This window comes from Ochotona princeps, chromosome 12, assembly GCF_030435755.1.
Source record: "Ochotona princeps isolate mOchPri1 chromosome 12, mOchPri1.hap1, whole genome shotgun sequence".
Taxonomy (NCBI): domain Eukaryota; kingdom Metazoa; phylum Chordata; class Mammalia; order Lagomorpha; family Ochotonidae; genus Ochotona; species Ochotona princeps.
The window spans coordinates 60,183,426-60,207,819 of record NC_080843.1 but is presented as its reverse complement, the minus strand read 5'-3'; the positions used below and the strand labels follow the sequence as shown (position 1 = coordinate 60,207,819).

Genomic DNA, 24,394 nt, shown 5'->3' with positions numbered 1-24,394 from the left:
CGTCCCTGGGTGGGCTCGAACCACCAACCTTTCGGTTAACAGCCGAACGCGCTAACCGATTGCGCCACAGAGACCTCGTCGCTCAGGGTCTGCTGAACAGTGCACACATTTCCGCCGCGCCGGCAGCGGCGCCTCTCGCCACTCCGGGCGTCGCCACCCTGGCGCGGGCGGAGGAGGCGGCGGAAGCGGCCGAGCCTCTGGACGCGCCCGGCCGGGGGCGGGCCTTTCCCGGGCTTGGGCGGAACCGGGACGCGAGGGTTGGGCAGGAGGCGGTCGGCCGATGGTGTCCGCCTTCGGGGCCGAGCTGCTGCGGGCCGCGGACATCACGGTGTCCCGGCGTGACCCGCCCTGGCGCCGCGTGCGCGCTCCCGCGGAGGCCGCGAGCCACCGGGCGGCGCTTTTGTTTTGGGGTTTTTCTGGGTTGTTCCTGGCTGGTCGGGACACAGGGACACCGCTGGAAGGTGGCTGCGGCCCCCTGATGATCCATCCTGCGGGGTGGGAAGGGAGGCACCTCACCGAGGCCCCCGGACAGGGAGCCTCCCCTCGCCCGCCTTCTGCGGAGGAGGAGGAAGGTACGGACTGAAGCGCGAATCCGAGAAGGGAGGGAACAGCTCTTGCAGGCGCTCTGGCGCTTCCGGGCAGTCGGCCCGCAGCCCGCGGTTCCCCGTCCACCGCACTCGGGGGGCGCCTCGCTCTGGCCTGCTGAGGCACCCCGCTCCGCCGACACACTGGCCTTCGCCGTTCCCTACTTTTGCTCCTCAGCTGGTTCCCCTATCCCTGTCCTTTTCAGAATATTTCAACGAATTCCAGTTCAGTCAGGACGCTGGCCGACCACACGTTTCCAGAACCTTCTCTGCAAACCCCGTACTCTGGAAACTGTGTCACCAACCGCCACCATTCCTTGCTTTCTCTCTTTTTTCTTTTTTTTCTCTCCCTCTTCCTTCCTTCCTTTCTAAAGACGTATTTATTTTATTGGAAAGGCAGATTCACATAGAGGAGACATAGAGAGGAAGATCTTTATCCACTGGTTCACTGCTCATGTGGCCGTAAAACAGGAGCTGAGCAGATCTGAAGCCAGGAGCTTCTTCCAGGTCTGCGTGGGTGCAGGGTCCCAAGGCTTTGGGCCATTTTCTGCTCTGCTTTCCCAGGCCCTTCAGTCATTGAGCCATCGCGCTGGGTCCCTCGTTCTACTTTCTATGCTGGTATTTGAGATGCCCCAGGTACCTCACAGGTGGAAGGATGGAGAAGCTTCCCCGGGCCCTTCAGCAACTCTTTTACTACTAGATACCCTTCCAAGGGCGAGAAGCTGGCCGCCCAGGAGGGCAGCCTGTGCAGCCTCTATGAAAAGAGGGAAGGGGCTGAGAGGACTTGCACAGTTGGGCCTGTACATGCAGGAGGCCCGGGAGGAGGCGTCCTCCCACTAGGATGTAGAGGCCTTCTGCTCATGCGTGCTGAGAATCTTCTAGAGCCTTTGTGTTTGCTATCTTGAGGGAATGTTATAGCTGTGGCACCTGTGACACAGGGCCAGCCGTGGTGAAGGAATTTGTGGCCTCCACCTTGGAAATATGCAGCATGTTTCCCAACTTTGTTTTTATAATTTAACTTAGAATTATGCTTATGTGTTGGGATTTTGGATGTATTTTCAGTTTTTTTTTTTCAGAATTATGTGAATTTTCTAGGTAAATATTTAAGTAATGACTCCTCCCCTTTTGGGGGGAGGGAATAATTCCCTTTTAAATACACAGTGAGATCTTTTCATTGTATGGGAAATGGAACTTTAGTTTTGCTCTATAATCTCATTATATTTTTTGCTTCCTTGGTTCATCCTTTTCCTACTGAAACACACCTTCAATTCAAGAGCCTCTGGTACCCTTTCCTGGTGTCGCTTCCAAGTGTAAGGGCGCTAGAGAGGTTACTTACCTGCACCCTGGGTTCTGGGGGCCATGAGCAGGGAGCTGGATCGGAAGTGGAGCAGCTAGGATACAAACTGGGCCTGTATGGGATGCTGGCATTGAAGACAATGGCTTTACCCTCAGTGCCACAGCGCAGGCCCTATAATTCTATCTTTAAGCTGAGTGATATTAAGAATACGTTAGACACATCCCCTCAGTGAAACTCAGAACATCTCTACGTGGCAGATACTATTACAGTTTTTCAGGTGCGTGAACATGTGCAGTGAGAGCAAGTATTCAAAGTCATGGAGCCAGTGGGTGATAGAGACAGCTTAGACTCCGGATACCCCACTTGTCCTTGACCACACACAGAAGGTTGCCAATATGTATGTGAGTCCCAGTTACACCTGCTTTCTACATACACACCATGAGTCGCCATGGTGGTGTGTATTTATACTGTTAGTGGTTATTTCTGGGTATTGGTTTTTCATTTGTTCTTTACCCTTTTCCGCTGTTTTCTGAAATGTTTGTATCAAGCAGCCTCTCAGTGGGGCCAGGAAGGAAAGGTAGTGTCAGTGTCCCTGAATTACAGACAGAGGCTCCCAGGGGGTTGTTCTCTGTCCCATCAGCCCTGAATTGGGGATTGGGCATCAGTGTCGGGGGCATGACCTTGGTGAGGATGCTCCTAGTGAGAGTTCCCAGGGCTGTTTGCTATGTAGAGCCTCCCTGTTGTGCTGGTCTGTCACCTCCAGCTCTTTCACCCCCTGAGCAAAGTGTATTTGCGTCTGTGGACGGTAAGCCCTTCCTGTGAGGAACTGGGTCATGTGTCTCTGCAGTGAAGAGGATGGGCTCACCTGGAAAGGACCAAGTCTCCTTCGAAGTTAAATACAAATATTAGTAAGCAAGTTGGAGCCTTCATCAGGTGCCACATATTCAACACAAGCACTGACATGTAGGACATGGGTGTCCAAGGTGGGTGGCAATCGCTAGACCAAGTGCCGACAATCTACAGTTTTTAATATACCTCTGTACTCTGGGCCTGGTGTGATGGGTCAACTAGCTAATCCTCACCCTGCAAACACCAGGATCCTATAAGGGCACTGGTTCATGTCCTGGATGCTCTACTTCCCAGCCAGCTCCCTGCTTGTGGCCTGGGAAAGCAGTTGAGGACGGCTCAAAGCTTTGAGACCCTGCACCCTTGTAGGAGACCCAGAAGAAGCTCCTGGCTTCAGATTGGCTCAGCTCCTGCAGCTTATTTGGGGAGTGAAGCAGCGGATGGACAACCCTTGTCTCTCCTCTCTATAAGTTTGATCTGCCTTTCCAAGAAAAATAATTAAATTTAAAAAAAAACCCTCTTTACTCTGCTTTTCTTTTTTTTTTTTTATAATGAAATGCTTTCATTTGAATAGGATAGTCTTAGTTTTTGTTTTTTAAAAACTAAAAAAAAATACTATCCAGTATTTAATCGACATCCGTAGACATTGATTAGAATTCAATGAGGAGCTGGGCTAGATGTAAAATTTAAGGAGCTCCCTTCCACTCACGATCTCTATGAAAAAAAAAGGTCTCCAAAACACACTCCTGGTCCACAGGTGGCTTTACTCCACCAGGGAAGCAGAGAATCCAGCCAAGTGTGCCAAGGCAGTGAGTGGCAACTCTGTGGACCAATGGTAAGTGCTTTTGCAATCTGAGGTGGGAGCCATTTTTGGGCCACTGGTTCAGATCTCTGGAAGGGCATAGGTCCAGTGAGACCCTTGCGAGGACACCCTAATGGTGATGGGAAGGAGGGTGACATAGGGTTTTCAGGAGTATCGTGAAATCTGAACAAAACTAATGGGTGACACAGAAGGCAGGCCTTTGAATCCCAGGTTGGAAATTTTGCATACTAAACAGTATTCATAATCATCAGAAGTGTTACTTGATTTACATATTCATCAAAGGGTTGGCTTTGTGGAACACCAGGTGAGCTGCCTGTTACAACACAAGCATTCTGTATCAGAGTGCTGATTTGAGTCGTGGTTACACTGCTTCCGGTCCAGCTCCCTATTAATGTACCTAGGAGGGCAGACAGAAAAAGAAGAAGAAAAAAAATGACTCAAGTGCTTGAGTCTCTGTCACCAATATGGGAGACCAGGATGAAATTCTGGTCTGGTTCTGGCTGTTGCCATTTGGGGAGTGAACCATTGGATGGAAGCTTTTCTCTCTTCTGCTCTGATTCTCACTCTCTGTAATTCTCCTTTTAAATAAATAATTGTTTTTTTTTTAAAGGGACAATGTATAGATAACTATGGTGTATTTATTTAATGTGTAGAGAAAATGCCCTGAATGCTGAATCCAGGAGAGACTTCACAGTGAGGACTAGGGAAAGATTTTTATAGCCAGGGGTGGGGGCAGAGGGACTGGGGAACATTAATTAGGGTGAAAAGAGAGGCCAAATAAGGGTCTGGCGTGGTAGCCTAGTGGCTAAAGTCCTTGCCTTGCATGCACCTGGATCCCATATGGGCACCGGTTGTAATTCCAGCGGCCCCGCTTCCCATCCAGCTCCCTGCTTGTTGTGGTCTGGGAAAGCAGTCAAGGACGGCCCAAAGCCTTGGGACCCTGCACCCATGTGGGAGACCTGGAAGAGGTTCAAAAAACAGAAAACACTGCAAGGAAACTGTTTTAACAGAGATTACCTTGGTCATTTCCACCCACATATGCAGAGTCCCATCTGTTTGCTGTTTGGGTCGAGAAGCTCCTAGGACCTCACTCCTGCTTCTGCAGAGAAATGGGGACCCAGAAGACTTGCTGTCCCACACAGAGAGCCTGCCATGGATCCAGGAAAGTTGAAAATAGCAAGTGAAGGACACTGTGGGCTCAACAAATGCTGCACTGTTTTCGGAGACAATGTCTGGGATGTGCCATGATTTCCACTGTACAGCCCATGGTAGTTAAAAGGCTAACCCAGTGAAACCACAGTCAGATTTAGATGCACTGTTTTGGTCAGCAACTTGTCTTTACCATCCACATTGAATGCATGTGACATGGTTTTTAAGTTTCTAACCGAGTTCTGCCATGGTGAAGGCACATGAGTCCAGGTTATCTTTTGTAGGAACTAACTCAGTCTCCTGACCTTTGATGGGGCACCTGGCTGCTGTGGGCTGGGCCAGTCTTCCTTGTGTATCATCATTTGGGGCTATAAGGGACATTCTGCCATCCAGCCACCCATCCCTGTAAGTCCCTGGACCAGCTGGAAAGGACCATGTGTTTCCAGAGACTTCAGAACAACTGTTCTCCAGATGTGGACCTGTGCCCCAGGAACCTCTTTGAGAGCTTTCAGGGAACCTTCTAGGCTAAAGTGGCTGTGATAATACTAAGACATCATTTGCCTTCTCTTCAGGCTGTAGATAGAGGGTGTGACAATGAAACTGACTAAATGCAAAAGCAGGAAGGAAAATCAGTTTTTTTCCCTAAGATTTATTTTATTTTTATTGGAAAGGCAAACATACAGAGAGAAAGAGAGACAGAAAGATCTTGCATCTGCTGGTTCATTCACCAAGTGGCTGCAGTGGCCAGAGCTGAGCCAATCCGAAGGCAGGAACCAGGAGCCTCCTCTGGGTCTCCCATGCATATGCAGGGTCTTAAAGCCCTGGGTCATCGTCTGCTGCCTTCCTAGGCTACAAGCAGGGAGCTGGATGGGAAGTGGAACAGTTGGGACATGAACCGGTGTCCATATGGAATAAGCTACATGCAAGGTGAGGATTTAGCCACAGAGCCATTGTGCTGGGCCCAAATCCTTTTTTTTTTTTCCCCAGTGAAACCAGTTGGCATAAAGGTAAAGCAATATTATTTTCCTAACTATTTTTTTCTTTATTGAAATGCTCTTGTGTTCTGAGAAAGGCATCTTAATTTTTTTTTTTGAAGGGCAGAGTTATGCGGAAAGAGAGATCTTCCATCTACTGGTTCAGTCCCCAAATGTCTATAAAGGCCAGAGCTGAGCCAATCCAAAGCCAGGAGCCAATGCAGAGGTTCAAGGACTTGAGATATCCTCTTTTGCTTTCCCAGCCTGCGAGGGGGCAGTTGGATCCTAAGTTGAGCAGATGGGACTCAAGCTGGTGCCCAAATATGATGCTGGAATCTCAGGCAGAGGAGTTAGGCTGCTATGTCTTGGTGCCGGCCCCTCTCACTATGCTTTTTCTAAGTGTTATAGATGTACACAATTTATGTCAATGGTGTTAGGCTTATGATGGTAATTTAAAAATGAGGTATATGTATATTTTTCAATCCTCCGTTTTGATTTCTGACATGGTGAGCATTGATGAGTGTATCCCACATAAAGAGCTTTAGGGGAAGGGAGAATCTCAGTACTTTAAGAGAGTCAAAGGTTCTGAGGTAAAAATATGAGTCCTGCTATCCCAGAGGGGCAGCTTCAGGGTTGAGGACCACAGGGACAGAGCTTGCATCTACTCCCTGTGGATCACAGCATGATGGAACGTACTGCTCAAGGTTCCAACGCCAGCAAGAGCCCAATAGGATGGGAAGGATCTGAATGGGTTTCTGCTTTTAAAATCCATGCTGCAACTTTATCCCCCGAGCTAATGGTGCTGAGAGGCAGGGCCCCTCGGAGGTGATTAGGTGGTGAAAGCTCTGAGCCTTTAGACAGAATGAGTGCTCTTATAGAAGGGCTCAAGGAGTCCAGCAAGCCTTACCTCCCCCTCCATCCCCTGTGCCATGTGAGCACTCAGGAAGAGGCACTCTCCTGGAAGCAGCCGTGAGCACCCACCCACCAGACACTGTATTTGCAGGTGCCTTTGCTTTGGGATAGGTATGTAGCTGTCTCACTCTCCAGCCCCCACACTGTGTAATCCTGTCTGCCTACCTGCCAATCAAATGACCCCTTCCCAAGGAAGTACTTACCCAACTCAGGACCTTGGACTATATAGTGTAACCACACCCATTTCAAATCCCATAAGAGCTCATGCCATGGATGAGCTCATCCCTCATGGATGAGCTCTCTCTCTCTTTATGTGGACTCAGAGGATGGAAGGTAGAGACTGCTCTGTGTCACTTTTCCCTGCCTGGCTCACTCTGTCCCTGAATGTGGCCCACATGTGTCTGTGGATTCCTCACCTTTTGAATATACTTCATCCCTTTGAAAGCTATGTTAGTACATGGGCTTAAAATGCTGTTTAGGTAAGGAGCTAGAACCTAGAAATTAAGTTAGGCCCAAAACACCTTGATCTAGGACTTCCCACCCCCCAGAACTGTGAAGAATTCATTATTTATTGTGAGAAGATTGGGGATGAGAGTTTGATTTGGGTGGGATGGAGCAGCAATGAAGGTGAGGCTTTCTAAGATCAAAAAAGAGACTGAATGGAACAGCAGAGTGGAGAACCCTGTGTCACAGCAGAGCTGGGACTTTGTTTGGGATATGGGGAGCGAACCAGTGGAGGTCTCCAGTTATGGCATTGAAGCTGGCAAGAGCATTGTAGCACTGTTCACTGTACAATGAACCATTCACGGAGTACTGGTGCTTTTGCATAGATTCCTATGACAACCATGTAATAGCCCGACAAAGGCAGTGCACTCTTCTTTTCCTTCATGAGTAAGGAAACCAAGGCTCAAGAAGCAGGACACCTGCTCAAGGTGGTGTCACTTGAGGAATCCCCAGGCCAATGTTGATCCCCACAGACACATTGCTTTCAGTGTGATCATGATACTTCATGCAAGCACCAAGTAGCCTAAGTCACTGGGATTCACCCATTGTAGGTGGCATGTGCTGAGAGCAAGGGAGAACAAAGGGCAGTGCCAAGTCTGTGAATCTGACTGTGATTACAGAGTGTAGGAACTCATCACTCACTGTGGCTATGGCTTAGTCTTTTTTTTTTTAAGGTGATGTCTAAGATGTATACCAGCTTACCGGCAGCCTTGCACAGTAGGTAGGATGGTAGCACTGCAGGAGCCTGGTTATATGCAAAGTCTGTCACCTCACTTTCTAACCTTGTGCACATGGACATGTGCCCTTGCTTCTCTGTCTTCCTTTCATCACTAGTGAAATGGGAATGATAATGTCATCACCCTGGTCTGAGAGTTGTTAAAAGCCAATACAACTCCTAAAAGGAAGCATGACATCCACTGAGCATCAGTGAGGGGCTGCTCTCATCATCATAGTTCCTTCAGGTGCACCTGTCCCATAGCATCTTAGGTCTAGTTTCTGATCAAGCGTCAACGTGTCCTAGTGCCTGACCACTGCTGTTGGGTCTTATAAGCAATGATTGATGTCAGTGGAGTGGGTGAATTTGCCAATATCATTATAGAAAAGGTTATCCATCTCTGTGGTTGTCTTTTCAATTTTTATTTTAAATGATACTTACATAATTGATCAAAGTGTCTGTTTGGGAAGGATTGAAAATCAGGGAAAGGTGGATGTGATAACTGTTTCCAAGTTTTCCAGAGGAGAAGCCACACCCAGCCTCTCAACTGGCCCAGTACCTGGGGATGGGGAACAGCCACCCAGTATCAACCCAAGCTCTTGATGTGGTGTTTGCTCTGAGGGTCCTGTCCTGGTAGTTGTGATAGTTCTGAAATGTTGTTGATCTCACTGATCCAAAGATGAGGGAATACTTTCAATGTCCATTGGCTGGCATAGTCTGCCTTAGAGCTTCCAGTCGCTCAGATATTTGCTGTCATATTTGGGCTGGGGTCGTTGTCCAATCTGTTCTGTTCTCCTTCCTCTGCTATACTAACAGATATCTTCTGGAGTTCCCAAATGGGCTGCCATATGCTCTATGTGAATCTGGGCTAGCCATACTCCTTCTTTTCCACTGAGGAGGACCAGTTCTCATAGGTGAGCCCAAGGACCCAAGCCTAGTGACCTAGACCCCACCAGCCCCCCAGCCCCAGGGGATTAAGACCCCAGCACCGAACACACAGGCAGGTTCAAGGACCTGGGCCAGGCGATCCAGGCCCCACATGATCCCCTGCCCCAGGGGCTCACAGACATGGCACCCACAGCTCAGGTGGGCCCAAGGAGACCATCTCTGTTTCTTTCCTTCTCTTCTCTTCTCTTCTCTTCTCTTCTCTTCTCTTCTCTTCTCTTCTCTTCTCTTCTCTTCTCTTCTCTTCTCTTCTCTTCTCTTCTCTTCTCTTCTCTTCCTTCTTTCCTTCCAGAACTCCATGATAGTCTCTCATGTGGGTGAGGGGCCCAGGCACTTGGACTATATTTTGCTGCTTTCTCAGGTGCATTAGCAGATAGCTGGATGGGAAGTAGAGCAGTGTAGGGACTTCAGCAGCATTCCAGCAATGCTTACCTGCTGCACCACAATCCTGGTCCATGTTAATATTTAAAAGCCACCAAAAAGTTACAGACTATGCTCATATTTTGCTTCATAACTTGGGAAAAGAGCTCTGGCAAAACCAAATAGGATGCAGTGGAGAGCTTGTACCCAAGTGAGTCATACTGTCATCATGACCAGGCACTATATGTGTACACACACACATATCCTTTACACTCATAAACATGCATAGAAGTCGTCTTAAAGATTCCACATCAAGTTGATATCAACTAATTAATGAGGGATATGATTACAGGTGTTTATTGCTTATATCTACTTTTTAATATTAATACAAACACATATGTATTTGTTATTAGAAAAGGAAACAATAAAAGGTATGTGTGGATGTATTTATTAGGTTTGGAGGTGAGTGAGAGTATGAGAGAGAGGCTTTTAGTTCAGGCTAAGGATTTTGTTAGGAGAGAGTCTGACTGACCGCTCCCTGGTGGGAGACAGCCTGGAACCATTTCCACATGGCAAGGTGACCCTGTGGAGGGAAATGGCCACCCAGGGTATACATCACTGGGCTTTTATGTATCTTAAATGTAGGGGATGGGAGAAGGCAACAGCTTCTCAGTTTGGGAATTCATGTGACATATAGTATGGGGAACTCATCATGGTGGGTGCTGACCTTTTGCACAGAGACAAGATCAGGGTGATTCATCATCCCAAACATTCCTGGATGGTAGTATCGGCTTAACTACCACAGGGTGCTGGAGTCACTTCTGCTCTGCCCTACCTAGTAGTTTTGTTCAGTGGTAAGACCCCATTTGGTGTGCCTGCATCACTTAGCAGAGTGCCTAGGTCCAAGTGTTTGCTCCGCTTTTGATCTTACTTCCTGCTAATGTGCACCATGGAGGCCACAGGTAACGGCTCTAGGACTTGGGTTTCTATTACCCACTTGAAAAAGCTGGATTGGATTCCAAGTTCCTGCTTCAACATAACCCCGCTCCACCCCAACAGTGTGGGCACTGGGGCAGAGACTCAGGGGATAGGAAAACCTCTTTTTAAACAAACAAACATAAAACAAAGAATGGATCTGAATCCTCCTACCTACCAAACTCATGCTCTTCCTGATACCCACTGCCCAGCACAGGGGCACATAGTCCACACAGCTACCACTGGCCTCAGCCTGTGGGGACCCCATTGGGAATCCCTCATCTCTAGACTTAGGTTTTGTTCCACCTGCTCCTGGCAAGAGAAAGATGGTGGTTGTGGGGCTGGGTGCTTTTATGTTGCTAATATTTCCCCTATGAGACCTTGACAGGAAAACATGGGCCTGAACTAGAATGGGTATGAGCTGACACTGAAGTTGAGACAGAGAGCAGTCATCCAAGTCTTCCCACCAGAATAGAATGGGGGCTGGCAGTGAGGTTGGGTACAGACATAAGCAGATGGAATCTCACAGCACATGGAGGCTGTGAGAGCTGACGCTGGCAAGAGAAAGGACTAAGTCATGGCGGCAGAGGACAGAGGTGCTGTGGTCAGGGTGGCCTCCAGGTTAAGGATCATATGCATCCTTCCTTTCTTTTGTATGTTGCCAAGTGGTGTTCTATAAGTCTCAGAGCAGATGACGGCATGCCCATCCCTCTTCCAGCACAGGCCACAGGCATATCTGTTTCATATGATCATCCCTGCATAGAATCTTATCATCTTTATTGATGTGCCTTGATTTCATACACATAAAAGTATGTCTTCCACCTACACAAATCTGCATTTGTCTAATAGCTTTTGGAGGCTGTGCATTTGTCTCCCTGTTGATTTATTCTTCCAATAAACATATAATCCCACTGTGAACACTTCCACCTGTGTAATCAACCCAAATAAAACACAGAAAAAGGAATCCTTGACTACAAATTGTCTGTGGCCTAGGTGCCAGGGCCACAGACACAGTGCACAGTGCCTTCTGAAGCAATGTGTAGATTGATGAGGGGAAACCATACAGCCTCCAGATAAAGGTTAATGGCAACATCTACTCCTACAGGACTCTGGGGCTGAAGGAGTTTCCTGCAGGGATGGATCAAGACTAACACAGAGCATGAGAACAGATGAATGCATTACATCCACTGAAAACACCACCCTGGGGCCAGCACATTGGCTCAATTGCTTGATCTTCCACATCCCAGCCTGGTTTCCTATATGAGTACCAAAGCTCCTGGCTTCAGATTGGCTCAGATTCTGTTGTTGCAGCCATTTGGGGAATGAATAAGTAGGTGGAAGATCTTTGTCTCAACTTCTCTCTGTAAATCTGCCTTTCCAATAAAAAGAAAGAAATTTAACAACAACAGCAACAAAAAAGAAACACCACCTGGAGCGGAATAGGCAGTGCCTTTTGGGGTGGGACAAGGGAGTTTGATGGACAGTTTCTGTTCAGGAGAAAGATGAGAGCCTGAGAGGAGCAGGTGTGCCTGAGCTGGGCTCAGTCAGGAGCTAGTTTAGGAGAAAGAAGGCAGGAGGGAAACTAGCACCGCAAACATGCAAAGGGAGACCCGTTGCACACTCAGCAGTGTTTTCCTCTTCCCACAGAGAACACATCTGCCTCGCATCTGTCTCCAGGGCCACGGTTTTGAAAGAGTGTACATTGTAGGAGCAGCTTTCATTGTCTATTGCCTCTTCCCAGTGCTGGCCTAAGTTGTTCATATCTGTCCTGCAACAGGCTTAGCACCCATCTCCTTGGAGTCTTCAGCAGTGACTTAAGGAAACCATGAGGCAATTTCATAACTCAGGTTCTGCCAGCTACCCAAGATTCCCAAGTCAGAATGGGGTGGATTAGTCCTTGCCACTGCCATGGAGAGTTCTGAGATCCGTCTTTAGCAGAGCTAAGCAGGTGATGAGGAAGCCCTACTTCCTCTCTCCACAAGGGGAGAGCTTCTGCCCAGAGCCACTCAGGGGAAGGGCAAAACATCAGGAGTCTACCCCAAGTCACTGCTCTTTCCGTGGTCAGTCCTGTCTGGCTGCTTCTCTGGGAAGCCAGGCCAGGCAGAGGAGACATAAGGCAGAGTCTTGGAAAAGAAGGAGTAAAAAGCAGGGGAACAAGGAGAGAGCAAGAGCAAGCCAAGGTCAAATACTCTCCAGGAACTGGGGGAGGTCCTGTCAGGTTGGAAGAGAACCAGAGAAGGGAGTGCTGAAGGCAGAGGAAGGGAACAGAACAGAATCAGCCTGGCAGGACCAACAGGCTCATGTTATGGCCCAGGCAGGAAGTGGTTTTCCTAAGAGAAGTTTAAGAAAACCTTTTTTTTTTAAAAGACTTTTTAATGTATTGATTTGGAGAGTGGGAGAGAAAGAGTGCTCTCATCCATCTGCTGCTGCTTTTCCCAGGGCTGGGCCAGGCTGCTGTGGGTGGCTCAAGTTCGCCAGCCGTCTCCCACTGCTTCCCCAGGCACATTAGGCAGGTGCTGGATTGGAAGCAGAGCAGCCGGGACTAGAATTGGCTGTCTGACATTTGATGCCAGTGTTGAAAGCAGCAGCATATTTCACTACACCGCATGCTGGCTCTTACATGTGGATTCTTAAAGGAACCTTGGCTTTCTGGAAATCAACTCAGTTGTCCTTCACTGGATACAGAAATTGTGGCATGCATACACAATGGAGTACTATTGGAATACTATTCAGCCATAAAAAGAACAAAATCTTGTGTGTCATTTACTACAGCGTAAGTGAACCTGGAAGACATTAGGTTGAGTGAAATAAGCCAAGCAGAGAAAGACAAATGCTATATGAGCTCGTACATGGAAGTTCAAAAGGTTAGTCTAGTAGCACTTAGGAGTGGAAGAGTAGTCACCAGAGGCTGGACAGAGTAGTGGGGCAAAGGGGATGGGGAAGGTTGGCCAATAGGCACAATGTCACAATCAGGTAGAAGGAATAAGTTGTGCCTTCCTTGGCACTATGATTGACATTCGTGTGTTAATGGAAGAGGGGATTCCGTATGTACTCAGTGTTGAGAAACAATGACAGGTTAAGGTGATGGCTGTGCTAGTTACCCTGATTTGATCATTATTTGTGACTTTGATCATATATTTGATCATATACATATATTTGATATACATATACATATATTTATATTGTATTGTATATATTGTATATATATTGTAAATATATATGCATATATTTATATTGATATACATATACATATATTTGATCATATATGTGACTTAAAACATCCCATTGTGTCTTTTAAATATGCACAAATACTATGTACCACTCAAAACATGAAATTAGCTTTTAAGAAAACCCAAAACTACATTTGAAAAGAAAAATGAGTCATCTGCTCCCTTCCCTCCCAGTTTTCTCACTTATCCCCACCCTCTTTTTTTTTTTTTGTGAGTCAGGGCTAAAGGATGGACTGGCCTAGACTCCTGCACAGATGGAACAAGCCCAGTACCCACGTGTAGTTGGATGTGGTGTGACTTTTTTAAAAAAATTATTATTACTATTATTATCATTATTATTGTCATCGTTTTATGATACAGTTCCGTAGATCCTGGGATGTCCCTTACTTCCTCCCCAAGCCCTTCCTTCCCACTGAGTTCTCCTATATTATTACAATAGTATAGCTTTTCATGAACAGTTGTAAGTCCATCATTGCAGGCATGAACAATGGCAGAGTCCAGCATTCTATTTTCAAGATAGATTTTAGCAGTTTCATTGGGAGTCCATCTTTGATCTGGAAGTAGAGATGCATACTGAATTGTATCCTCACATCTGGACATGATAGTCTCAGTTACACAGTTACTATACATCCCTGAACTGAAAAGCCACAAAACAAAACCAACAACAAGAAGAAAAATAGAAATATACCACACATGAAATTAAATAACATGATGTTGAATGACTAATGTGTCACTGAATAAATGAAAAAGAAAATCAAGAACCTTTTTGAAGAAAATGATGCTGCTGTATGACCTATGAGTCAGTGAAGAATTTAATGAGGAAAAAAAACAGAGGACAGAACAAATCAATCAACTACCCTAGCCATATGTTGGCAGTGAAAAACTGGGCAAATGGAGACTCTAAGATGGACTGTGTCAACCAGTGGATTCTGCATTGACTTCATCGTTCTTGGAATGGCAAGATTGGCAGCAATTTATTACTGTTGAACTATCAAAACCATTTGAGCAAGACCCTCAGAGCATGCCCCACATCAGGCACCAGGGATGGGTGGGAGGCTGGGCAGGGCTTCTCCCTTTATCTTCCCCTCTACCCCAGATACAGAAAAAGAGAGAATGTGGAAATAATAGTCTTACCCACTTTCCTATAGCCCTTGAATCTTTGTGCCCTAATTAACCATGTAAAGATTGTCAAAAATGAAGAAAAAAAAAACCCCAAAACATCAAAATCCATGAGATATAGTTTCTGCTGACCTCTGTTGGTGAGATGTGTCTCCTGTAGGCAACAAATAGATGGGTTTTGTTTTTTAATCCAGTTTACTAATCTATGACGTTTGAGTGATGAGTTTAATCTATTTACATTCAAGGTTAATATAAATAGGTGACAATTTGGTCCTGTCACTTTAGCAATGGCTTGTTAATTGATTTAGTCTTCTGTTGTTATTTTACTGGGATGTTACTCACATTTGCGTTTGATTTTGGTGGGTGCTATTCCTGCTCTCTGTCAAGAGAACATCTTTAAGTATCATTTGTATGGCAGGTATGGAAGAGGTATATTCTTTTTTTTTTTTTTTTTGAGGTATATTCTTTTAACTTTTCTTTACTGTGGAAGAATTTTATTTCATTTTTAAAGACAAAAAAAAGCTTTGCTGGTATATTATTCTGGGCTGACAATTTTTTGCTTTTAGAATCTGGAATATGTGGGTCCATTCCCTTCTGACCGTAGAGTTTCCTCTGAAAGGCCTCCTGTGAATTTAATTGCCATTTCTCTATATGTCAATTGAATTTTTTCACATGCATATTGAAGGATCTTTTCCTTATGTTCTATTGATTATTATGTGTCATGGTGAAGATCGCTTTTGGTCAACCTTGTTGGGAGTTCTGTGCCCCTCTTGGATGTTGTTTCCCAATTCTTTCTCCAGATTAGGGAGAATTTCTTTTATTATTTCATTACATACATTTTAAAACCCAGCTTCTCTTTCTGTACTTTCTAGGACTCACATAACTCTCATATGTGGCGTTCTAATTGTGTCTCTTAATTCTCGAATACTTTTTTTTTTTAGCTTGACCTAGCTCTGCTTCCCGCTTTTTAGTTTCCCCCTGGTGACAAGAAACATCTTTCAATTCTGAGATTCTTTCTTCTGCCTTCTTCATTCTATTATGGAGACTTTCCACTGAATTTTTGATTTGCTCTATTACATCCTTTATTTCCAATAATTCAGCTTGATTTTATTTCAGTGTTGCTATTTCCTGTGTGACATATTCCTTAAATTTCTTGAACTCCTCCGGGCCGCCATGCGGCCCGGGTGCGAGGGTCCCTGCCACGATTCCAGCCTAACACAGCCAAGCTTTCCACCACCTGCGCAGGTACATGGGGTGCAAGGCTCTCGGGCAGCTTTCCGATTTGCCGGGGTCCTGGTCTGATGGCCTCCGTTTGGGGCGGGAAGGTTGTCCTAGGACCCTGAGAAGCGGATTGGGAACGCCTCTGAGCCGCCATGCCAGGGGCTGGAGTGGGGGAGGAGCTAGCACGATCCAGGCGGGGGCCCAAGCAGCTTGGCCCCGGGCCGCCATGCGGCCCGGGTGCGAGGGTCCCTGCCACGATTCCAGCCTAACACAGCCAAGCTTTCCACCACCTGCACAGGTACATGGGGTGCAAGGCTCTCGGGCGTCCAGTGCGCCATATGGCGCCAGGCTTCGCCTGCTGGCCGCCCGGCCAGGAAGTTCTGGAATTTGCTTTCTCTGATATGCTGCATGAGACGCTCCGTGCTGAACCCACAGTACTGTGAGAATATGTATTAGTCCTTAAGCTTTTCAAAGGCATTTAATCTTCCTCTGAAGAACCTGTAGTCACTTTATAGTGCCGATCGCCAACATCAGCTCACTTAAAAGGCAAAATTCCGGGCTTGTCCAGCAGGATGCCCCATTACCTGATAGGATGAGGAATCAGCCGAGGGGTCACAGAAGGCATTACTATGACACTGACTGGCATTCAAGAACTATACTCGGGGCTAGAATGTGTGAGGCATGCGTGGACCAATCCCCTGACACTCTGACCCTATTGGACGGTTTAGAAGGGCCGGTGGAGTCTATGCAGGAGGCATGACAGTCTATAGGATGCTCTGGGCTGACCAGAGCAACCTCTGGCATAGTTAACAGTGGCTGGCAACAGGCCTGGTTGGAGAGCGTGGTGGAGGCCTTGGCTGCGTGGAGCCTACCACTAAGGGGCACAGGAACTGGAGGGAGGCTGAGTTCTGGTCGGGTCACAGTTGTAATCCCTTGGCACAAATATCAATTTGGCTTTGACGCACCATGCCGGATTAGACCACAGCACAGTTTGGTGCTCCGGAGGACCAGGATAGACGTTGGACGGGCTCGGCTAGGCCTCAACCCCATCTGAGCCATATATGAGATACGCGTGGGTATGGACGAGCCGTGGCTGGGCTGAAACTCTCAACAGCAGGAACCAGAATGGATTGAAGAGCGGAGCTGGCCGAAGGACCTGCTGGAATGCGTGAAGCCCGACACCATGAAGGAGTCGGAGGGAGGAACCTGAACAGTTCCTCTGTCAGGACACTGACTCTACAAATAAACGCAAGAAGCATGGAGGTAAATAACCCAGAAGAGGCTTTGGAATGTGACCCACTGGAATACACTTGGCTCGGGTTGGGGCAGACCAGGCTGAGTCGGTTCACGTCATCCACTGGCAAGCCCAAGTGCTGAAACTGTGTGGGGGCCTGGCCGGGTTTGGTTGCGATAAAAAAAAAAAAAAAACAGTACAAAACACAAAATGCCAAGGTGAAATGGCCTGTGCTAGTAGGGAATGCAACACCCGACCAGCACTCCTCCCACTGGTTTAGGTGATGGACGAGAGTGTGATGGGCAGAGCCGGTGAGAGATGCGATACTCATTGGTTCCAATAGAGGTCGGGGCTCAGAAGAGAACCAATCCAGGGGTTAAAACCATCAGCTGATCGGAGTGATGGACGGTGGCGGGCACTGTGCTTACTAGTAGTACATGTAGGAGCCTGGACTGGGAATGCCTCAAAGTTTTTTTTAGGGGGATTCCCCTGAACAAAATGGAGGAATCAAAGCATTAATCAAAAAAAGATGGAAAATGGAGTAGATGAATCAATCACCTCAGCTTTATGCTTGCAGCGAAAAACTGGACAAGGGGAAACCCTAAGACGGACTATGTCAATCAGTGGACTCTGCACCAGCCTCATCATACCTGGACTGTTGCTGATGATATGTTGGAGCTTCTAATTGATCGAGGTGACGCTCTGCTGGTTCTGCCTACAAACCTGAGAGGGCCTCCCTAAGAGGCCGTTGAACTTGAACTGGACAAGTGGGATGCTGGACTCTGTATGGTGTAAACTTTTAATTAGGGAATCTCAACGGAACTTGAGCTGTGGTTATGCATCAAGGTGAAGGAATTCATGATGGGGGAAGGGTTTGGGGTGAAGGGGGGGGAATCCCAGTACCTATGAAATCGTGTCATGTAATGCAATGTAATTAATGAATAAATGAATATTAAAGAAAAAAAATTTCTTGAACTCCTGTATGTACTTCTCATTGTTGATAAGAAGCTTTATAATGAGTTTTCTGAATTCTGTATTGCCCGTTTTCTTGATGTATTTCTCAGTTAACTCTGAGGTTGGCAAAGGGTTTTGCCCCTTTGTAGGGAAGTCTTTAGTAATATTCTTTGTGGCTGTGTCACCCAGTTGCAGTTGCAGTTGGTACATGGTTCTTTCTTTTCAAGTCATTTGTGCCACTCCCTCCAGTGAGTTTCAGATCTGGGCCCATATGTTAAACTTCTACCATGGTCTCCATAGCTCCAGTTCCTGGCTCACCACTCTCCACCTCCTGTGATACTGTGCTGAGGCTACACCGTTGTCTATACAGCCTTTCTCTCACTTCCAGTTCAAGCAGTTCCTAGGATTAGGGAGACACCAGGTATCCTAACTAGCTAGGTTGTTGTTGATGCTGATCTTGCTGGAAGCTGCTGGCCATTAGGTCTGAAGGCCACATAGACCTATTTTGAGTTGTAAGATGTCAAAGTCAGTATTATTTACAATGTGAGACAGTGCAATGTAGTGAGTTTAGTGAGCTCCCAGCTCAGCAAATCAGCAGCTCTTCAGTCTTAGAGCCTTTGCCCCACTGTACAAAATGGCCCTGGATGTGCCACTAGTGGAGTTCTTGATCTACTGGCAGTTAGCTCTGGGGGCTACTTGGACCTATTTTTGGTGGAACCTGTAGGATGCCACATTGTCACAACTCACTGAGCTAGAAATGTTTGCTCCCAGTTTAGTGCATGCACTATTCTATCCCATAACCTTTGCCTCCCTACACAATATGGCGCCTGCCTGATATGGCACTGTTGGGGGTCTGGGCTGTGAAATCCACCCTGGTCCCACACTACCTGTTTGAGATCTGCTGCATTGTCTCTACTCCTGGTCAAATCAAACAAACCAGCTGGATAGGCAATTCATTAGGTTCACCTTCTGAACTCCTGGTGAATGCCCATTCCCATCTTGTTGCTGGTGGAGGTTGCCACCAGGGCCATTTAGATAGCTGCTTGCTGAATACTGTTCGAGTTTCTGGTCACTGCAACACCATACCATTGTCTGTGCTGCTTTCCTGTGTCCGTCAGTCTCCAGGTACCCCTCTGCTGTTGTTCTGTCTTCTCCTGTTTCCTAGAATGTGCCCTCTCTGGTTCACTCTGGCTAATGTTTCTCCATCTGTTTCTGTTTAAACATGTCCTTACCCTAGTCTGCCATCTTAATTCTCTTCTCTCTCTCTTTAAAAAAAAGGATTTATTTATTTATTTATTGGAAAGATAAACAGAGAGGAGACAGAGAGGAATATCTTCCGTTAGCTGAGAGAGACAGAGAGGAAGATCTTCTGTTTGCTCTGTCACACCCCAAGTGGTGGCAATGGCTGGAGCTGAGCCAGTCCAAAGCCAGGAGCCCAGAGTTTCTTCTGGGTGCAGGGTCCCAAGTCTTTGGGGTGTCCTCTACTGTTTTCCCAGGCCACAAGCAGAGAGTTAGATGGGAAGCAGAGCCAACAGGATAGAAACTGGCACCCATATGGGATCCCGGAGTGTGCAGGGCGAGGATGTTAGACACTAGGCTACTACGCCGAGCCCTGTGGTGTGACTTTTAACTCCAGGCCACGTGAGGGAAGTCCTTTAAGATCTTTCTCTGCCCTTTAACAGTGTCCTGCAGAGCGATGAGTGGGCAGTTGGCTGTGTCTTCAGGATACATCCTGGAAGATGCAAAGTTGGTTGTGTGAGCTTTGCATTTCTGCTTGATATCCTTTTAGTTTGCTGGCATTTTGCAATCACAGCATGAGTCTAGTTTCCCAGGAGTTTCTTTTGTAGGAACAAATGGCTAATTGGCTCTTACCTTTGTGGGGCTAGCTGATTGGAAAAAAAGTTACTCTAATTCCTGGGCCAGAGGTATCTGTGGCAGAAGCAGCTGTCTTCCACCTCCCCTTGGCTGCGGCCTCATTAAGAAACCTGAACACACATTTTCACTGACATTTCATAAAGTGTCAGTACCTCTCCATTTGTCAAAATGTTTTCCAAGGAAATTGAAAGAAAATGGAGAAAAGGGTCTGTTACCTCTTCTCAGTGACCCACAGAGGCAGGTACCTAGCCCTCCTCAAGGCATCTCACATAGTCAAACTTCAGGGCACGCACTTCTCTGCATCCCACTGGACATCGGCAGGCTGTATCTGTCCATTTTGTGTTGCTAAAAGCTGAGGACTTTATAAAGAAATAAGTTCATAGAACTCACAGTTCAAGAAGTTCAAAAGCATGACAACAGGGTCTATTCTGCTTTGCTGATGGTCTGTGGTGAAAGGCATCCCAAGAATGGGAGCTAGTGTAGACCAGATCAAATGAGATAGGAAGAAAGAGAGTGGCCCACAGCAGCTGAACTTGGTGGGTAACAAACCATGCTTGAGGGAACTGATTCGGTTCCCGAGACTTGCATTAATTAATTCCTTACATTAATCCCATGGGGGCAGGTGGAGCCTTTCACAGGGTCCGATCTCCTAAAGACCTAGTGCCTCTCGATACCACCACACTGGGGACCAGCTTCCAAGCACAGGAACCTCGAGGAGCACTCTAAAACCACACACTGCCTGTGGCCCAGGGGGAGGCTCTCAGGCCCAGCTGGTCTGCCAGGACCTGCTGCAGGTGAGAAAGCCTGTCTTCCACCGTGTTGCTGCAGCTCCAGAGAACTCTCAGCATAGAGTGGTACAGCTCATCACCCAGATCCAATCTGTCTCCTCTCTCTCTCATTCTAAGATTTTCTTATTTTTATTCGAAAGACAGATCTACAGAGAGAAAGGCCTTGTTATCCACTGATTCACTCCCCAAATGGCCACCACAATTAGAGCTGAGCTGATCTGAAGCCAGAAGCCAAGAGCTTCTTCCAGATCTCCCATGTGGGTGCAGGGTCCCAAGGCTTTGGGCTGTCCTCTACTGCTTTCCCAGGCTGTGTTCAGGGAGCTAGATGGGAAGTGGAGCAGCTGGGACTAGAACTGGCACCCATACATAATGTGGAGGATTAGCCTATTAAGCCATGGCTCTGGGTCTCCTATCTCTTCATAATAGCTGTGATAGCACTTCCTTGAACAAAGGCATACTGATGCTTCATGAGTTATCAATACATTCAACTCTACCCACAATTCACACGCAGGAAGACTCAGTGGGGTCACATCATCCAGCGGGCTCAGTGACAAATTCCCTTCTGTTCCCTGTCTTGTCAGCCAAACAACCTTGGGAAGGAAAAAAGGAAAGGGAAGCTTCAGAACCTTCTCTCACATTTCAGAGTGGCCTTGACCCTCATTCTTGGTATGCTGTTGGCGATTCTGGAAATTGAAGTATGTAACTTTTCCCATTAGGCTGTTTTCTGTAAGGAAAAAATGAAGATTAAGTCTCCTGAAGTAAATATTGATCATCAGTTATTGGAGAAAGTGTGGAGGAACATCGGCCTGAATGCCTCCAACAAGTCTGCCGTGGGTGTACCTTGGTGGGTGTGGGCGTTTTATCGTATTGGGACACCTTATTGTTATGAGCCAGTATAGGGAAGTAAGCATGCTGTACTTGGCACTTGATAACTTCCCATTTTCATGGCTCAAATGAATATGGAAACATGCTGGCTCCCTTGTCTTGGCATTTCCCTTTTCATTTGCAAAGGACAAGGTCTTGGGGGCCTGGAGACTGGAAGGATGAGGACTTCACTCTGGAACTTCAGGCTAGGGCAGGCATTGCGGTGTGTCTGGTAAAGCAATTACTTGCGATGCCAGCATCCCACAGGGGCTCTGATCTGTGTCCTGACTACGTCACTTCAGATCCAGCTCCTTGCTAACACAAATGGGAAAAGAGTGGAAGATCCCGTAAATGTCTGGGCCCCCGCACCCACATGTGACAGGGATGAAGCTCCTGGGCAGTAAACCAGTGAGTGGAAGATTTCTCTCTCTTTCTCCCTGTTTCCTTCTGCCTCAGTTTTTGTAACTCTGATTTTCAAGTAAAATAAATAAATTTTATATATATGTATATACACATATATGTATATATATGCTTTTTAAGGGTTCGGGCTTAACTTGTACAAGCTTTTCAGACCATTCAGTGTAAATCTTACCCTTTTAGGGGTGACATGACACAGTCACCAAACAATTGCCTTAGGTTTATGTAAGTCTGGGTGGGCTGACAGTGGCATAGCCATGAAAGGAAGAATGGCCACGAAAGTGTCTGTATGTCTCCAAGTGTCTGTGGGCTGTGGACAGAGCCAGAAGCCAATACTTCCTCTGTCTGCCTCCCTCTGCCTGTCTGAGCACCCCTCCCCACCTTCCCCTGCCTGCCTTAGCGCCCTCCATCGTCTCCTGCTCATCCTGCCCCCCCCCCCCTTCCTGAGTGTTTTAGCTCATTTTCCTGCAGAATCTTTCTCCATGCAGCTGTAGGAAATAGTGAACAAGCTGGGTTTGAGTTATAGAATGTCATTTTATGGGCAATTTGCTCCAATATCCTAGATAATGAAGAGTCCCTGGGTAGTCCAGGGATTATAAAGGAAGACTCTAGAAATATCTAAGCCAGCTTCCAATACCTCCTGGACCACTTGCTATTTGTATGCCCTTCAGCCAACTGGGATTTACTTTTCCAACTGGAAAAATTATGTTGACACCTACCCTTCATTTCTAGAAGGCTCTGAGAATTCATCAGATAACATGTTAAGTACTGAGACTAGTACCCAGTACATGATACATGCTCAGAAAACACTGGGTGATTATTAATAATAAATTGACATATTTTTTTAAATTGTGATAGTGGTATGTTGGTGTTCTTTTATTAGCTGTGCACAAATCTTATAAATCTATTTTATGTTTACAATACATTTCACATTACATGGAGATACATGTGTTAAAAATGAATGAACATTTATGGGGTTTGTTTTAGCAGTTATCTGTCCCAGGGTTCCAAGACAGCAAGGAAATAAAATATTCCATCTTGTTATGGATGCCTGTGCCAAACAATGAGAAGCCCACGTGTGCTGTGTCCTGGTTCAGGGAAACATATGGTTATGACAAGAATAGCGCTGATTTCTGGGGAATTACTGTCTGAGTATTTTGTCTCTTTCTACTTCTTAGAAGCTCGTAAGTTTCTAGACTCAACAAAATCACTAGGATGGTGGGATCATTGGATCTGGTCTCCAGGATTGCCAGCTGTCCAGTATGGGGCAGGGGTATCATGGGGTGCCCTTGGATGAGAACTGCTTCACTTTCAAGTGACCTCACATTGCTGAGTTTCCTCACCTAGCAAACTTCAAAGCTCCACCTTTCTGTTTTTTTCCTCCCTCTCTTTCCCACTCTACCTCATGTTTCTTCTTTCTCTTTTTCCTTTCTCTCTTTTCTGTTTTTCTTTAAAGATTTATCCATTTATTTGAGAGGGAGAGTTACAGATGAAGAAAGAGAAACAGAGAGATGGGAAGGAAAGAGAGAGAGAGAGAGAGAGAGAGAGATCTTCCATTCACTGGTTCACTCCATAAATAACCATAATGGTTGGGGTTGGGCCAGGCTAAACCCAAGACCCAGTGTTACCCATGTGGTTACAAGGCCCAAGTATTTGGGCCATCCTCTTCTGTCTTCCTAAGCATATTAGCAGGGAGCTGGATCAGAAGTGGAGCATCAGGGACTTGAATGGACATTTCTGTGGGATGCTGGTGTTGGAGTTGGTGGCTCAGCTGGCTGCGCCACGACTCCAGTCACCTCTGTTTTCTTTCCCGATTCTTCATGCAGATGCTTGCAATCATACTCTGGATACTCTGGAGCTCAGGGTGTGGGAGCCAGGTCTTTCAGATGAGAAAGCTGTCTTTCTCTGATGTTGTTTGTGCTGTTTACTGATGCACTGCACGGTAGAGATCCCCGGTAGATTTACAGCAGACAGAACGGCACTGCCCTCACCCTGTCTCATTGAGCGGTATCCTCTGAGCTGCTTTGGGCATCTGCTAGTGCCCTTCCTTATGCTGACTGCTGCATTGCAGGCAAGTGTGCACCTGCTTTTGTCATTCGTGGACTGGAATCATCTTAAAGGGAGAAATCGCATCTTAACGTCTCTGCAAATCTCCACAGTGTCTTGCTCAGCAAATTGCTGAGTGTATACTTGGGGAAGGTGACTAAATAAATTGGGCTATCACACAAAAGCTGGAAAGGAAGCAAAAAGATTGTGCCATAAACTATCCTGGGTAATATACTTTCAAAATTACAGGGATGGGACCAGCCTTGTGATGCAGTGAGTTAAACCATTGCTTGCAATGCCAACATCCCATATGGGCCTCATTTTGAGGCTTTGTTTCCAATTCAGCTCTCTGCTAATGTACCTGGGAAGGCAGTGGAAGATGGTCTATGTGCTTGAGCCCCTGCCACCCGTGTGGGAGGTCTGGGTGGAGTTCCAAGCTCCTAGTTTTGTTCTGGCCCAGCCCCAGTTGTTGTGACCATTTAGAGTGAACCAGCAAGTGAGATTTTGCTTTGCCTTTCAAATAAATAAATCTTTAAAAAAATGTTTGGGGATGGGCAACTGA

The 24,394-nt window shown here is 46.7% G+C and overlaps 1 non-coding gene across 1 annotated transcript; it reads right to left on the bottom strand.

Annotated features, from left to right (window-relative positions):
* TRNAN-GUU (transfer RNA asparagine (anticodon GUU)) lies at positions 1-74 on the bottom strand. Its single transcript has one exon. It is a non-coding gene; the product is annotated as a tRNA-Asn (tRNA).
* Between the last annotated feature and the right edge of the window lie 24,320 nt (positions 75-24,394).